Here is an 18,077-nt window from a genome sequence, read left to right on the forward strand (position 1 = left end):
GGGGCTTGCCCGGGGTGGGAATGGCTGAGGTGGGGGGCGGGGGGAGAATCAATTGGGGAAAAAGGAGACTTATGTAAAACTTTAGACAAAAAAAAAAAAATTACACAGGCTGCAGTATTGCATAAGGTATAGATACATTTCTGTTATCTAATTCTGAAACGGAAGTAAGATGGGTAGGAAAGCTGCCTGCCCAGGATGTGGCTCTGAGATAAGGATTCCTGGAGTGGTTGAGCTGGGAGGGATGGTTCAACTTGAATTACGTTGGAAGGGGAGCCAAGATCCTAGATGGGAAGATCTGGGCATTGAATGCTAAAGAATGTGAATGAAAAATAAAGAGGTTGTGTAGACAGTAACAAGGGTGATCTGATCATAAATTCCTAACTGGGCAGGCCATGACCGGTAGTCACGCCCCAGGCATATAACTTCTTTAGGAGACGGCGTATCTTTGCCTTAAATAAAGCCCTGTCCATTGTTTCCATGCATCTAGGTTAACACACCTTTGAAATGCCTCTTTTCAGACCTCTTCTTTAACTCTTCCTAATTCAGCAATTTTCAACTGGTGTGCTGCGGCAAGCACACTGGTGTTTCCCAAGAATTTCTAAAACATGCAATACTGGACTATTTAGTCAGGGGCACTGACCTCTTTTCCCTTTGATTGTCAAAAAAATAAATAAATAAATAAATAAATAAATGACAACAGCCAACACAGCAATAGCTATCTGATGTGGATGAGTCAAAATTATACTTTTTTTTTTCAGAACATCAAAAAATACATTTTTTTGTGTGCCACAGAATTTTAATAGTTTATGTGTGCCATGAGATGAAAGAAGTTGAAAATCGCTAATCTTCACCTTGCTTTCCTCCCTCCTTCATGTAATCTTCCTTATGTTCCCTTCTTTATTCCAAATGCATAAAAGAAACTCCAAACTTATTCTTCTAAGCATTTTTTTTTCAGTCTTTTGAGATCTGGCTTCCAGGCATATTCTCTGTTTGACTCAAATAAATCTTTATGAAAATTCTCTACAGGTTTGGACATTCTTATATTGACAAGAACAACATCAAATACTAGTAAGACAATGAGGGAAAATTAGAGACTTTGAAAATAGAGAACAAGATAAATTGCTTTTGAAAGAGAGCATCCAGTTCAGAATTAAATCCATTCCTAGGAATAAGGGGATATATTTCTTGTTTTTCTGGTTCCCAGAGCATTTCTAATGGACAGAGATAGATGCTTTAAGGCATCACAAAAGGAGGTCCTACAGGGCTAGACAGATATTAACTTCTCTGACTCCAAACAGAACTGTGCAAACACTTCACCAGGTTGAAGCTGCTGTCCTTGTCTTTTCCAGATTCTTCACATCTTTCATAGTAAATTTCTCCATTAGCCTCGAACTAGCGTTTTCCAAATGCCACTCTGTAGACCAGTGCTGATCTGTGACAACATTTTGAAAGGGCGAGGACTGCGCCCTCCATCCTGCCCTGCGTCCTCCATTTGTGGGCAGAGCCATGTGCTCCGCGGGGCTTCTTCCCGGAAGAAGCCTCTGCTAGCCACACCCAGGATTTCTCTGGACTAACCAATGATAATCAAGGGAAGTGCACGCCATCACTATGACCACATCCTGTGTAATGAGACACCGACTCGCGCCTGGCCAATCGGCGGGGCCCACAGTCCCCTCTCCTGCCCTCACTCCACCCCCCTATAAAACCCACAGTCCCATCAGGCTTCGCTCTCTCGGCCACTGGGCTTACCGTTGCATCGGTGAGTGTGGTCGGGGAGCCGAACTAGTTCGAAATGAAGGACTCTTTGCTTTTGCATCGGACTGGCTGGCTCCCTGGTGGGCCCTTGAGAATCTTGAAATCTGGGCACAACAATTTCACTGATTGATAGTAAAAAAAAAAAGAGAGAGAGAGAAAGAAAAATTAAGATTACTGCTGTAATGTTTTTATAAAACTTGATTTATTCAATTTAAAGGGTTTTCTTTTATTCTAAAATTATATTCTTATGTATTCTGGTGTTAAAATATTTTTATTTTATAAAATAATGATGAAAATAGACGGCACAATAAATACTAGCAGCTCTATATTGTATTGCTTCTCTCTTCCTTTTTTTTCCCCCTTCAATAATGTTGATCTACAAAATACAAAATCTGGCAACTATATTTCTAAATGCTTCTGGGTCTCTGACCATTGGCTTCCCCCATGGTCATGCATGGGGAAATGTTGCTTCCGACAGTACCATCAGTGGTGACGGGCGTGTGCAGACCTAAATTCAAATCCTGGTTCTATATCCAGACAGGATTAGATCCATGGTATCTGGGCAAATAAGTATCAGTTTTTCACCAATAAGTATGACGTTGGCATCAGAATGAGCAGCAAGGGACCTGCAACCTAGAAAACAGAAAAGGCAGAAATAACCGGAATGAAACAAGGGACTATGAGCCCAGAGAGATGGTTCAGGAAGCATACACAGGGCTCTAACAAGAAGGAGACCTTGACCACAAACCATGTGTAGCTCAAAAGTCTGCACAGGTTTCTCGTAAAGACAATAACCAAATCCCAAACACAATAAGCCTGGGGCTGGCTGGAAGAGATAATATAAACACTTGGCTGGGACAAAAGACAAGTTATAATGGGCCGGGCACTTGTTCATTCATTTTTTTCATTTAACAAGTAAAATGTAGAGTTGTTATGTGCCAGAAAATAGATTTTATGTGCTGAGGATACAACAGCGAACAAAATAGATGGTTGCCCTGCCCATGAGGAATTTATGTTTTATTGAGAGTCAGATAATAAGCAAATGACAAATAATGCAACACATAATTTTAAGTAGAGATAAGTGCTAAAAAGAAAACTGAATAAGAACCAGGGAATGAAGATAATGGGGAGGAAACAAGTCATTTCTAATATGCTTATCATATCTGAGGGATAGCCACTCTGGAGTAATTTGAGGTGCGGCCTGAGTAAAGGGAAGATGCTGTGTGGAGGTCCCACGGAAGAGTGCTGCCGAGAGAACAGCCCGTGCAGAGGTCCTGTGGTGGAACTGAGTGTGGCACACTCTAGAAATAGTAAGAAAGCGTGTGCTGAAAACAGATGGAGCAAGTGCTGAGTTTGGAGAGAGGTAGTGGGCAGGCCCTGGTTAGGAGTGGGGATTTCATCACTGAGCTGTTTTCCTCCTTCATTCTTTCTTAAAATTAAAGCCCACCATTTCTTTTTCTTTAACAGTTTTTTTTTTAATTTATTGGGGTGATATTTTATTGTGACATTCACAAAACCATACAGGTTTCAAGTGTACAACTCAACAAAACATCGTCTGCACACCGCATCATGCACCCATTGCCCAAAGCAAGTCTATTTCTGTTCCCATTTTGTCCACCTCCACCTCCACCCCCCCCCCTCTTTCCCTCTGGCTATCATCACTCTGTTGTCTGTGTCTACACTAGAGGCCCGATGCATGAAATTCAAGCAAGGGGCTCGGCCCTCACAGCTTCGGCATCTGTGTCGGCCCTCACAGCCCTGGCTTTGTCTGGAAGGTTGTTCAGAAGGACATCCAGTCTAATTAGCATATTATGCTTTTATTATTATAGATATATGGTTTTTCACTTAATCCCTTCACCTTCTTTCATCCAGCTGTCAGTCTGTTCCATGTGTCCATTCCTCTGTTTCTATTTTGTCTGTAGTTTATTTTGTTCATTAGATTCCACATATAAGTGAAATCATGTGGTATTTGTTTTGTCTTCCTCTGACTGACACCATTTCTTAGTCACCACAGAATTTCACTCTCAGCCTAAGGACTCTTCATTGTTGTCACATGCAGCATAGCTACACCAGCAAATGATCAAAATCAGCATCAGTCACCCAGTGGGGCTCTGAGCAACAAGTCCATTTAGCTCCCTCTGCACCCCACAGGGGTCCCCAAATGGTAGTGCTGATGCCCAGCATGACATAGCTAATGCTATGTTCAGGATGCAATTACAAAACCCCAAACCAGTCTGGCTAAACAAGTGGGCCAGAGGGAAGCATTCCAGAAACACACAATTCCCATGGCCCATTTTATATTCTCAAGTGCATTCCCGTGAATTTAAAAAGGAAAAAAAAAAAAAAAAAAGCGGGATTAGAAGTCCCAGAATCCTTCTGTTTAAACTTATGGGGAAAAAATTGATTTATATGCTCTCCTGGATATAAGATATATCTAGAAAAGTAAAGCAAAAACAAAATAACTTCTAGGCCAGGATAGAAACTCAGAATTTACATATCAAAAGAAGAAAGTTGGGCCACAGTTAATTAACAAATGGAGTTAGATTAAGTAAGTGATTATGTTCTGCCTTCATTTTGGTATGTTTAGCTGTGGAGACCTCTGGATCTGACAAAATTTAGCCACCTGTTTTTATATGTGTAGGTGTCAGAGCTCCTACTGGGCATACAAGTATTTCAAGTTCTGGTACTTTTCTTTTGCTTTCTTATCCGAATAATAACAATTTACCAAGTGGTAGTAGGTGCTAAAGTGATAGGTTGTTGTTTAGAAAATATAGGGTAGACATATAGATAAGTGAGAAGATAGGGCTTGTGGAATCAGATTAACTTGAATCCATCACTTTCTAGTTTTGTGGTCTTCATTGTATTATTGTGTCTTTCAAATCCTTACTTTCCTCATCTGTAAAACTCAGACAAAAATACCCACCTTATCATGTTGTGAAGATTAGGGAGAGCACAGGAAAAGCACTTGGAGCCTAACAGGCAGCAAGGATTTCATCAATGGAGGTTGTTTTATAACAATTATAGATTCACAGGAAGTCACCCAGTTTTCCTTAATGGCTTTATCTTGGGTAGTTTGATAGAAAATTAACATCACTACAATGTATGGATATAGTCCTGTGTCATTTTATCATATCATATCATCACCACCACAATCAAAATACAGAACAAGTACATCACTACAAAGATCTCCCTTATGCAATCCAGAAGTCAAACCCACCCTCTTTGCCCCCACATGTTTACTCTTTGACAACTACTACTAATCTATTTTATCTCTATAATTTTGTCATCTACACTAATAAAAGAGAAAAATGGTAATTGATGTACGGCGATACCCTTTTCATTGGCTAATCAGGGCTATATGCAAATTAACTGCCAACTAAGATTGACAGTTAACTGCCAACTAAGATTGGCAGTTAACTGCCAACTAAGATTGGCGGTTAATTTGCATATGTAGGCACAATGCAGGGAGGCGAAAGGGAAAGCAGGAAGAAGCCCCCTGCCACTGACAGTGATTGGAAACCCAGGGGGGAGCTAAGAGCTGGGGGGCAGGGCAAAGGGGGCCCTGGGGCCGCCTTTGCTCTGCCCCCCAGCCATGATCAGAGAATCAGGTGCCTTTGCCGCCCTGGCCAGTGATAGCAGGAAGTAGGGGTGGAGCCAGCGATGGGAGCTGGGCATGGTCGAAGCTGGCAGTCCCAGGAGCTAGGGGTCCCTTGCCTGGGCCTAAAGCGAAGCCCACGATCGTGGGGCCGCTGCAGCTGTGGGTCCCCGCTGCCCGGGCCGGACGCCTAGGCCAGAGGTGTTAGGCCTGGGCAGGGGTGGAGCCTGCAACCGCGGGGAGCTGGGGGTCCCCTGCCCAGGCCTGACACCTCTGCCGGAGGCCTCAGGCCTGGTCAAGGGGCCGATCCGGTGATTGGTGATCGGAGGGTGATGAGGGTCAACTCCTCTGGCTGAGGCATCAGGCCTGGGCGGGGGCCAGAGCCAGTGATTGGAGGGGTTTGGGGGTCCCCTGCCCAGGCCTAATGCCTGGGCCAGAGGCATCAGGCCTGGGCTGGGGGCAAAACCAGTGATGGGGGGAAATGAGGGTCCCCTGCCCAGGCCTGACGCCTCTGGCCCAGGCGTCAGGCTGGGCAAGGGGCTGATCCTGCGATTGGAAGGTGATGGGGGTCAACGCCTGAGGGCTCCCAGTATGTGAGAGGGGGCAGGCTGGGCTGAGGGACACTCTCCCCCACACAGTCAGTGCACGAATTTCATGCACCGGGCCCCTAGTGTTTTATATAAATGGAATAATACAGTATTTCACCTTCTGTGATTGGCTTTTTTCACTCAACACAATGCCTTTAAAATCTATCCGAGTCATTGTATGTATCAATAGTTTGTTTCTTTTCATTCCCGAGCAGTGTTCTATGGTATGGATGGAACAGTTTGTTTAACCACTCATCACTTGAGAGCCATTTTGGTTGTTTCCACTTTGTGGCTGTGACAAATAAAGCTGTACTTATAAACAATCCTGTGCAGGTTTTTGTCTGGATATAAATTTTTATTCCTCTGAAATAAATACTCAGAAGTGTGATTTCTGGTTTTGTGAACTATTTTAACAATTTCTCCTTATTGTTATAACTAAGAGCCATGGATTTGCAACTGTTACAATATACAAGAGGTTGTCAAAAAACTCCATTAAAAAAACAAGTAGTGGAAGTTGAGTAAAATCCTTGAGTAGAACTTCAAAGTTATTTTAGTCAGGATAAGGAAGGCTGCTGTAATAGACAGCCTCAAAATTTCTGTAGCTCAAAACAATAACAGTTTATTTCTTGCTCATTCGATATCCATTGTGGGTCAGGCAGTGCTTCTAAGGGGCTCTTTTTCTATTCTGGGACCCCTTGTATGGTAGAGTTCCAGCATCTCTGCTTTCTTTGCTTGTAGTTGGACTTATAGGATTGGGGAGGAGTGGATATAAACAATAACTCTAAATGTTTGAGGATTCAGACCTACATATGGCTTATCTTGGTTTTGGCTGCATTCCATTGGCCAAAACCAGTCACATAATCTCTACCTAACTGTGGAGGAGGTTAAGACATGTGGTTTTCCAAGAAGAGGTGATGCAGCATCTATCTGGCTGGGCTTTGCATCTGTAGTGAACCTGTCTGAACAGATGGAAAGATAGACCATTCCAGGTTTGCTATCAACACATTGAAGGTTGAAGCACAAAACCTTGCTTGAGGACAACTCAGAAGTAATCCCCAAATCACTTCCTATGAAGATAATGCAGAGTTAAAGAAGAGGTAACAACTCTGTAATGTGCATCCTTATTTGGTAATTAGAGGCCCGATGCACAGATTTGTGCACTGGTGGGGTCCCTCAACCTGACCCGTGCCCTCTCGCAATCCGGGACCCCTCAGGAGATGTCAGACTGCTGGTTTCGACCAATCCCTGCAGGCTGACATCCCTCAGGGATCTAGTAGTGTGAAAAACTGCAGGCTGCTCCCGCTCATCCCAGCCCCACTGAACCTCCCTCTGCTGCTGGGTAGCACGCTGCTGTGGAGATGGGAAAGGCTCCGGCCGCCACTGCACTCACCAGCCATGAGCCTGGTGTCTGGTGCCCACTGTGGAAGCACACTGACCACCGGGGGGCAGCTCCTGCATTGAGCGTTCGGTTCTTCGGTCACTTAGGCTTTTATATATATAGATAATATTGTTAAAAGAGTTGATCATGCTGCATATATTAAACTCCCCTGACCAGAAGCTAACAATCTGTGGGAAGTACAGAAGTCATGAGGGGATACAGAAAGAAGAGGTGAGAATGTGTCAAAATAAGTCTCACAGATCTCACCTGCCGGCTCTCAATGGCTACGCTCATTGTACATGCTATGGCCAGGCTTCCGTTAGGTTAAGCCAGGATCAACAAACCACAGTCTGCGGGTCACAGCCAGCCCTCTGCCTATTTTTGTATGGCCTGTGTGTACGTTTTATATATTTAAATGTTTGAAAAAATCAAAGGAAAGAATTCTATTTTGTGACACTGGAAATTATGTGAAAATCAATTTCATCGTCCATAGATAAAGTTGTGTCTGAACACAATCATACTCTTTTGCTTATACACTGTCTATGATTGCTTTCACACCACAATAACAGAGTTGAATAGTCACAACAAAGACTATATGTAGGCCTACAAAGCCTAACATGTTTATTATCTGGTCCTAGTTTGCTAGTCTCAAGCATAAAACCATCTGGGCCTCACAGTTTTTCAATGGTTTTGAAAATATTAAGTTTATAGAAAGCTGTGCCCCTTTTAAAGCTAACATTGTTTAATGACTTTTTCACATTGGAAAAGTAGCCTTGTTATTTTTTTTTAAATCCACTTTAAACAGAACTTCATCATTTATTTGTCACAAGAGCGGTTTTCCGAGAACTAACAGTCTTATTGCTGAGCCTGAAGGGATAATGGTCTTATCCCTGAAATCCATCAGCATTGAGTCTTCAGTCTAGAAAAAGAACTGCCGCACGTCCAACTTTGAAGAGTCCTAAAGTATTACATAACCGTAGCGTAGTTATATCATGTGACTGAACCCTTAACATGAAACAATTTTCCCCAGGCATAGAATGTTCAGGTTTTGACCTGCAGTTAGAAATCTCTAGCTTTTTAAACTCGCTTGTTTTCCCATTGAGCTCAAAGAGTGTCAGCAAAAAACCAAAGTTTTCCCCCGAAAGAAAAAAAGAGTTCCCATTCCATTAGTGCTGTGAAATTCTTCATTTTAAAAACTAGCCTACAGAGTCTCAGCTTTAACATCACAATTTGCAGAAATGAACAAAAAGCAGCTGGGTTATTTTGATATCCTAGGAAAAGCACGTGAATCTTTTCCTCTAGCACCTTAGAAAAATCACCACATTTCCTGCCTCCTTAGCAACTTGCTGGATTTGTTTTTCTCTCCACATCTGATTTTGCATTTACATGTGTAGTTAATCAGAGCACTGGCTTGGAACTCAGACTGCCGACATCCAAATGCCCCTCTGGTACTTACACTGTGTGGCTTTGGGTAACAACATGATGTTCTATAATACAGTTTCCTTATCTGAAAAAATGGGGTCATCTAATGCCAACTTCATAGGCTTGTTCTAAGAATTAAACGGGGTATGACATGGAAAGTGCTTAACAGACTGGCTGACATGCAGAAAATGGTTAATAATATTGTCTAGAATTAAGAATTGCTATTGTCTCACTGGAGAATGGATAGACCAAAAAGAGTCTTTTGTTTTGATGCTGTAGCAAACGCCATGCCGCATGGCTGTAAATGTAGAAGTAGTGTCAGAGACAAACAGCAGTCTTTGTCAACAAGTCCATCTGTCAGTGGATTAAGCAAATTCAAACAGAAAGAGCCTCTCTGTTTATCAAGGCACCAGGCAAAATATATTAATTACATGGACAGCAACATTACAGGTATTAACTTAAGTCAACATGAATAGTCGGTTTGCATTAAGCTCTCTTAAACTGCCAGGAAATCTTAGAATTTACCCAGTTCGACCACCTGCCTGATGAAGCCATTCTGCCCCACACTCCTTCCCATGGTGAGGGAAACACTGTTCCTTGAAGCAATTCATTTCCTTTTGAGGCTCTTCCTTAGATTCTTCTTTCAATATTTACTACCCAGTTTTGGGGACCTTTATCACCCTGGCCACATATCCTATTGTGTTTTAAGTACAACAAAGCTCTTTAAAAAACAAAACAAAAAAAAAACAGCTCACCTTCCCTGGAATCTTCTCTCTGGTAAATATACAACCACATACATTCTCGAGGCTGTGTAGCTAGAGAAAGTATTCTAAATATGTCCGCAGACCCCTCCTTATGTGTAAGAGCAAAATTCAAAGAAAAATGATTTGATCTCTTCACTGGGTTCTGTTTTGCAGGTCCTAATAATAATAACATAATAACAATATTGAAAGGCAGCATGAGAAAGTGGGACTCTAGTCTGCAGAGCCTAGAGGATTTAAAATTGAATGTCTTGTTTATTTAGCTTTTCACACCTCTAAATGGAGTTGGAACAATATAGAACTGAGCGATTAAATAAATGTGCTCTCCTTTCCAACATCAGGTCAAGAATGGTGAAGGGTCTTGGGTTTTACTCTGCTTGCATGCTAAAAAGTGAGCCTGCCACAGTGTCACGGCTGCTGCCAGGAGACACTAGACTCCTGGGTCAGAGACAAAGAAGCTTATTACCCAACAATAAGAATGACAAGTAGCCTGAGCTACACGTTCCTGTTGTGTCCATCCGCCCCCCATGTCCACAGGGACAAGGTGGGATGGCACACGTGGATGCTGAGGACTCAGTGGTTTGCATCCCAGTTGAGAAACCCTGAGCTTAAATATCCCGCAATCTTTTATAAAGGGCTGCATACAAACTTACCCATTTTTTACCCTGTAGGGTGACATCTTCACTATACTGAGCAGCAAACAGACCTGCCCTCTGCTCCAGTGGAGTCACTATCTCTATTTTCCAGGCTGTTCTATATCAACCTCCTTGAAAAGGGAATCTAAGACAAAAGCTGTTAGTGCCTCTGCTCTGCAGATGTATAAAGTACAAGAGACCCATGGAGAGCGGTCTCCTAGTAGACTGCAGGATTTCATTAGGGGGAATACGTATTTCTCTAAAACATTAAACTAATCAGTAAGTATTTATTGAATGAACAGTGTGTGTTCAGCATTTCTGTAGGTATATTGTGGAGGATGAAAAGTGCATGGTCTCCAGGTTCAAGAAATTTAGAAGTTATCAGGGACTACTTGACCCAAAGCAATAAGGAGCAATACAAGATAAGCGAAAGTTAAATTAGAAATAATTTATTCATTTACATGCATAAATATTAAATTCTTAGTATAAACACTAAAATTTACTTAGCATGGATTGTATGACAGGCACTAATCAAGCCCTTTACACCTATATATTTTTTTAAATATATTTTATTGATTTTTTACAGAGAGGAAGGGAGAGGGATAGAGAGTTAGAAACATCGATCAGCTGCCTCCTGCACACTCCCTATTGGGAATGTGCCCGCAGCCAAGGCACATGCCCTTGACCGGAATCGAACCTGTGACCCTTGAGTCCGCAGGCTGATGCTCTATCCACTGAGCCAAACCGATATCCACTGAGCCAAACCGGTTAGGGTTACACCTGTATTTTTACTAACCACAAAACTTTATTGACGTGATATATATATATATGAATGTATATTCTTCTGAGAAATGTTTTGAACCATCCACTTGATAGTTACAAACACTTAAGGATCTGTTTCATTGGTATATATTGGTTTGTTTCGCAAGGGAAAATCATGAATCAAATCTAAAGTGATTCAATTAAATTGAGAGAGAGAGAGAGAGAGAGAGAGAGAGAGAGAGAGAGAGAGAGAATGTGTCACACCACAGAACAGACACTTGGCAGGAGCTGAAAGCCCAGGCCACTGCTCTTGCTGCCTTCCTAAGGAGGGTTATGTTGCCCGTATCTAAGCATGAGGTGAGAATTATACAGAACAGGAAGTGAGAGTCCAGGGTTCCTGGGGAACTCAGTGGGACTCACCCATAAATCAAGAGATGGAGCTGAATTATCTCTCTAGTGCTTTAACCTCTAGAAATTTCTGATTTGATGTTCACCTAGCAGGTGTTTGTAGCTTTGTCATTTAGTATAAGGATGTTAAGATGTTACTTGAGGGACTCGAATAGACGGGGACAATGGAAAACAACATCAGACTATTCTTCAAGTAGCTATGGCTTTTACCGTGTGTATGGAATTCAAATGAAAGTAACCCTGCTACCCTGGCTGAAATGACTAGCCCAGAGCCAAAGACACCCACATAATGTATGTGAGAACGACAGCATGACACAACTAACTTGGGGTGAAGCACTGCCAGTACAAGTGACCCAACCAGACCTCCTCCTGGCGGTGTGAACATGAGGCACGGAAGAAAAAGTGGATCACGGGAGCTGCTTTGTACTCTACGCGACCATGAGTCATTCTCAAAGTGCATTATGATCTGCTGGACATTACAATTTCAGAAGCACTGAGGCACAGAATGACTCTAAGATGTGGAGTATGTTTCTGGGGTTTCTCATTCCTGCAGCTATTCTTAGATAAACCCTTTTCACCTAGAGAAATCTGTGTGTGTTTTGTCTTTTCTAACTATGAAAACCTCCAGGACAGGCGGGACGCTCTTGGACTGAATGATGCTCACGGGTAGACAGATGAGTAAGAGGCTTCGCTCTGCTAAGAGAATCGTGCTTCTGAAAGGCCTTGTTGCATAATACAGAATTAGTAAGTTGATACTGCAAAACATATATTTTCTATTTGCTTTGCAACTAAGATGAAGAAATAAATTGGAAAAGTTGACTTTATGACTTAACTGATGATATGGGAATTGATGATATGGGGTCTGAGATTTCACCCTACTTGCAGCTAATACGGATGCTGGCAGAAGACACCAGGCTCCCTGGCTCAGAGACAAAGCAGTTGTGGCATTCAGGAAGTCAGCTTTTGCACTTGATTCTCAAGCCCCACTTCCCACAGGTTGACACTAAAAATGTTGAGATTCCTGCACACACAATGGGTTGCATTACAGAAGAGAGCCTTGAGCAAAGGGACCTTGAAGCTTTTATAACTGGCAGTAAGCCTGACGGACATAAAGGAAACAAATGTGACCCTTGCTCTGGAGAGAGATACCATCTTTGTTGCTCAAGGATGTTTGTATAGCAAACATCCTTGAAAAGGGAGTCAGTGCCTCTATTGGAAAGACAAGCAGAAATGACTCACAGAGAACTCTCTCAAATGACCCATTAATAGAATAATGAAATCAATTTAGTGGGTTTAAAACATAAAAGAATATTTCGTGTAATAAGGGTAAGCATTGTGTAGTGAAACTTTTCTTATAGCTACATATAAGATCTTTTAAAAGCTTTTTATTGGCAAACATTTGGGACACATTGGCTAAGATATTACTAAATATATTGAGTTCTTACATTCTGGGTGACATGACTTGCCTTACATAATACCCAAATCTGTGCAATAGCAATGTGTGTTATGTTGGGGTTCTTTCATAACATATAGTTAACCCTTGAACAATGTGGGAGTTATGGGCGCTGACCCCCAAGCAGTCAAAAATTGACTCTCCAAAAACTTTACTAATAGCCTACTGCTGACTGGAACACTCACTGATAACATAAAACAATCTATTAACCCTTATTTTGTATGTCATCCTATACTAATAAAAGAGAAAAATGGTAATTGGCGTACAACCGATACCTTTTTCATTGGCTAATCAGCGAGATATGCAAATTAACTGTCAGCCAAGATGGCGGCTGGCAGCCAGGCAGCTGAGAATAGGAGGCTTGTTTGCCCCAGCGATGGAGAAAGTCAAGGATCCCCGCAGTTGCGGGGCTCTGAGCTCCTGAAGCAACAACTCCAAAAGATACAATGTTTCAATTATAGAAGCTAAAAGATGGCGGTTAATTTGCATACTCAGGCTCCAAGCAGAGCGAAGCCAAACAGCCCTGAAGCAGCAGGGCAGAGAGGCCTCAGGGCCTGGGATCAGCGGAGCCGAGAGGCCTCCCGGCCCCAGTGATCAGCGGAGCCGAGAGGCCTCCCAGCCCAGATGATCAGCGGAGTCCAGAGGCCTCCCGGCCCGGTGATCAGCGGAGTCCATAGGCCTCCCAGCCCCGGTGATCAGCAGAGTCCAGAGGCCTCCCGGCCCGGTGATCAGCCGAGAGGTCTCCCGGCCCTGGTGATCAGCGGAGCCGGGAGGCCTCCCGGCCCTGGTGATCAGCGGAGCCGAGAGGCCTCCCGGCCCCTGTGATCAGCGGAGAGCAGAGGCCTCCCGGCCCGGTGATCAGCCGAGAGGCCTCCGAGCCCCGGTGATCAGCCGAGAGGCCTCCCAGCACTGGTGATCAGCTGAGTCCAGAGGCCTCCCGGCCCGATGATCAGCCGAGAGGCCTCCCGGCCCCCGTGATCAGCGGAGCCGAGAGGCCTCCCGGCCCCAGTGATCAGCGGAGTCGAGAGGCCTCCCGGCCCCGGTGATCAGCGGAGCCGAGAGGCCTCCCGGCCCCTGTGATCAGCGGAGTCCAGAGGCCTCCCGGCCCCTGTGATCAGCGGAGTCCAGAGGCCTCCCGGCCCCGGTGATCAGCGGAGTCCAGAGGCCTCCCGGCCCCGGTGATCAGCGGAGTCCAGAGGCCTCCCGGCCCCGGTGATCAGCGGAGTCCAGAGGCCTCCCGGCCCGGTGATCAGCCGAGAGGCCTCCCAGCCCCGGTGATCAGCCGAGAGGCCTCCTGGCTCCGGTGATCAGCGGAGCCGAGAGGCCTCCCGGCCCCCGTGATCAGCGGAGCCGAGAGGCCTCCCGGCCCCCGTGATCAGCGGAGCCGAGAGGCCTCCCGGCCCCCGTGATCAGCGGAGCCGAGAGGCCTCCCGGCCCCCGTGATCAGCGGAGCCGAGAGGCCTCCCGGCCCCCGTGATCAGCGGAGCCGAGAGGCCTCCCGGCCCCCATGATCAGCGGAGTCGAGAGGCCTCCCGGCCCCGGTGATCAGCAGAGTCAAGAGGCCTCCCGGCCCCGGTGATCAGCGGAGTCGAGAGGCTTCCCGGCCCCAGTGATCAGCGGAGCCGAGAGGCCTCCTGGCCCAGTGATCAGCCGAGAGGCCTCCCAGCCCCGGTGATCAGCGGAGTCCAGAGGCCTCCTGGCCCGGTGATCAGCCGAGAGGCCTCCCAGCCCCTGTGATCAGCGGAGCAGAGAGGCCTCCCGCCCTGGTGATCAGCGGAGCCGAGAGGCCTCCCGGCCCGGTGATCAGCGGAGCCGAGAGGCCTCCGGGCCAGGGATCAGGGGAGCCGAGAGGCGTCCTGGCCCTGGGATCAGCGGAGCAGCGAGGCTTCCCAGCACCGGGATCAGTGTGACAGGGTGCGGAGCCCCAACCCTCTGATCAGCCCTGCTCTGTGCATGACAGGAGTGGCGCTGCAACCTCCCTATGGACCCTGCCTTGAGTGTGACAGGGGGTGGTGCCCCAACCCCCCAATCGGCCCTACCCTGAGCATGACTGAGGGTGGCATGGCAACCTCCCAATCCGCCCTGCTCTGTGCATGACAGGAGGCGGGGCCCCAACTCCCCAATGGGCCCTGCTCTGAGCCCGACCAGGGGTTACACCTAGGATTAGGCCTGCCCTCTGCCACCCGGGAGCAGGCCTAAACCAGCAGGTCCTTATCTCCTGATGGGTCCCAGACTGTGAGAGGGCACAGGCCAGGCTGAGGTACCTCCTCTCCCAACCCCGAGTGCACAAATTTTTGTGCACCGGGCCTCTAGTATGTATATAATAGAGTTTTCTTATAAAAGAGTAAGCTAGAGAAAAGAAAATGTTATTAAGAATATCATAAGGTCTGGCTGCCAGTTTTTTTAAAAAATTGTCACAACCCTCCCCCCCGCCCCCAATTTCCAATATATGTGCTGAAAAAAAATATCTGTATAAATAGACCTGCACAGTTCAAACCTGTGTTGTTCAAGGGTCAACTATAAATTATGAACATAATTCCATAGACTATAATCTACTCATGATGGATAAACCCATTCAAATGCTATTCTTTGCAGATGAGAAAATTTTAGACACTGCACTGTATTTTTTAACTAAATGGAGTTTTAAGAATATGATTTTTACCTTAGGTTTCAGGTAGACAGTGTGCAAAATATGTAATATGAATTCACGTGACTGAGAGAATAAAATGTGGAAAATTTTACATTACTAAGTGAATTGATGTTTTGTCAAGCATTGAATTTAATGAAAAGCACACACAAAAATGAACAAATATTTGACATCTTCACAGCTCCAAAGCAAATATTTATTTCTGATGACTTACATGTTTGTGAAACAAATGTTCTGAACAGACAAAATGAATGTTTGGTCTTTAATGTACCTGTTAAATTCAATATTTTAAAAAATCCTTTACACAATAGACAAAATTTTATTAAGACTAGTTTTAAAAGTGCAGTTTAATAAATATTTACTGAGTTTGTACATGAGAAGGATCTGAGTTATGTCCGAGGATCGAAAGACATGTAAAATACCTACCTGACTTCATATAGTTTGTGTAGTTTAGAGTGATTATAATTTCAAAGGGTAAAAGAATATACGTAGTTTTCTATTGCATGTGCCTACAACATTGCCTCTATTTAATAAGAATCGCTATTATTGTTGCAAAGATCAGGGCCACAGTAGAAGGTTCTAATGCTAACATAATTATTTTATATTAATTGAAAAAGTTACCCACTTAGTTGAGTATTTCTAAATCCAGGTGGAAAACAATTTTAAGAATGGATGTTTATGCCTGGTTTCCTCTAAAGCTGAGATCCCAGGTCTAGAACCTCCTTTCTGAAGAGTGTGGGGTTGCTATTATTCACGTGACATCTTATGAGCTGCACATCAGTGATGCTTATTTATCTATGCCTGTTAATTACAATGAAGACATGGGCGCACCTCTTTCTGCTGCATTCTTCTAAGACCAAGCTCAGGTGAAGAGGCAACATACAAAGCAATTCCCGAGATATCTAAGAAAACCTGGGGTAAAATCTGCCTTCCAGTGATTAAGAGGCCTGAGATAGATAACTGGGGAGCTGGCCTACTGCTCTGGAGTCTGCTCTGGAGTTGGAGAACAAGTTAACTGAGCTCCTGTTAGACCTGACCACCGTGGCTTCTGCCAATGGTGAAACTGGTCTCTTTCGCTTCATGGGAAAGTACCTGGATAAACACTGGAGGAACGCAGGCTATCTGGAACACCAGCTTAGATATCATAAAGGATTAAAAAGCTGGCCCAGCAAGAAGACCCATTTAAAAGGCCTGCTGAAGGCAGCAAAGCAAGTCTTTCCATTGTAGTAGATCCCACAATCAGCTCCTTAATCTTCTCCATTTGACAGAAAATTGCTTCCCTTCATTATTGTGTGTATAAATAAATCTGGTTGTGCATTATAAAAAATAAGAACGGATGTAGATCATGCATTAGAAATAGACCATCCACAATCTTAACATATGAAAGCCACTGTCCCAGAATTGCTTATGCTGTCAAAAGATACAACTTTAATGACAGAACCAAACACAGTATCACTGGTTTATAAAAAAAAAAAAAAAAAAAAAAAAAAAAAAAAGAATTATCATTTTTATAGGATTGAACATTTAAGGGAAGACTACAAATAATACTCTTCTTGGAAGCTTAGTATTTAAACATGAAAAAATGTCATCAGTTTACTGTTTTGTTTTGCTTTCTCAGAATGGTAGCAAACACATTTTTACCTAGGGTCCAACTATCCTGAACCTTTCATTAATTATATTGTCCCCCTAAAAAGCACTTTAAAAAAAAAAAAAGAAAAATACAAGGAAACTAACTGGCAGATTTCTCTTTCTCTCACCACACACACATACACACACACTGTTTCTCCAAGGTAAATTTTGAGGTCAGGAGTCATTTAGACAAACCAAAATATCCTCATCATTTACGATGTTAATAATCTTTCACTAATAAGTATTATTTACTTCACATATAATGGAGGGCTTGAGGACAGATGGCATTTATAGAAAGGTTGCAAAATCCAGGCATCTAGAAGAGGCCCTTTGTTGGATGTAATCAGGACTGGAGTGGGTCAGTTAATTGAGAAAGCACAACTAATGTGGGAAATTATAAAAAAAAAAACCTAGACATCTTAAACACTTAAAAGATGTCCATATATTATCACTTGCTTATCTTTTAATATAAGACAGACTTTTCTTTGTATATATTCACTACTTGCAGTTCTTTTTCCCCCCTCATAAACACTAGTGTCTATTTCCAGAGCATTTCATCAGCTGGCAAAGAAGCTCTGGGCCCATTAGCAATCACCCCCCATTCCCTCCGTCCACCAGCCTCTTGTAGGCACTAATCTACTTTCTGTATCTGTGGATTTACCTATTCTGGATGTTTAATATAAATGGAACTAGAGGCCCGGTGCATGAAATTTGTGCACTGGTGGGGGCTGGGGGTCCCTCAGCCTGGCCTGGGCCCTCTCGCAGTCTTGGAGCCCTCGGGGGATGTCTGACTGACAGCTTAGGTGGCGGGCCTAAGCTGTCAGCCAGACATCCTTAGCTCACTGGGGAGATGGGCGAGGCTCCTGCCACATCCTCTGCCCTCACCAGCTGTGAGCCCAGCTCAGGGCTTCTGGCTGAGCGGCACTCCCCCTGTGGGAGCATACTGACCACCAGGGGGCAGCTCCTGCATTACGTGTCTGCCCCCTCGTGGCCAGTGCACATCATAGGGACCCGTTGTTCCGCTGTTTGGTCGATTTGCATATTA

At 44.3% G+C, this 18,077-nt stretch overlaps 1 pseudogene; it reads left to right on the top strand.

Annotated features, from left to right (window-relative positions):
• The first annotated feature begins 16,071 nt into the window (after nucleotides 1-16,071).
• LOC132220075 (ferritin, heavy subunit-like) lies at nucleotides 16,072-16,668 on the top strand (annotated as a pseudogene).
• The last annotated feature ends 1,409 nt before the right edge of the window (nucleotides 16,669-18,077 follow it).

This window comes from Myotis daubentonii, chromosome 17 (genome assembly GCF_963259705.1).
Source record: "Myotis daubentonii chromosome 17, mMyoDau2.1, whole genome shotgun sequence".
Lineage (NCBI taxonomy): Eukaryota > Metazoa > Chordata > Mammalia > Chiroptera > Vespertilionidae > Myotis > Myotis daubentonii.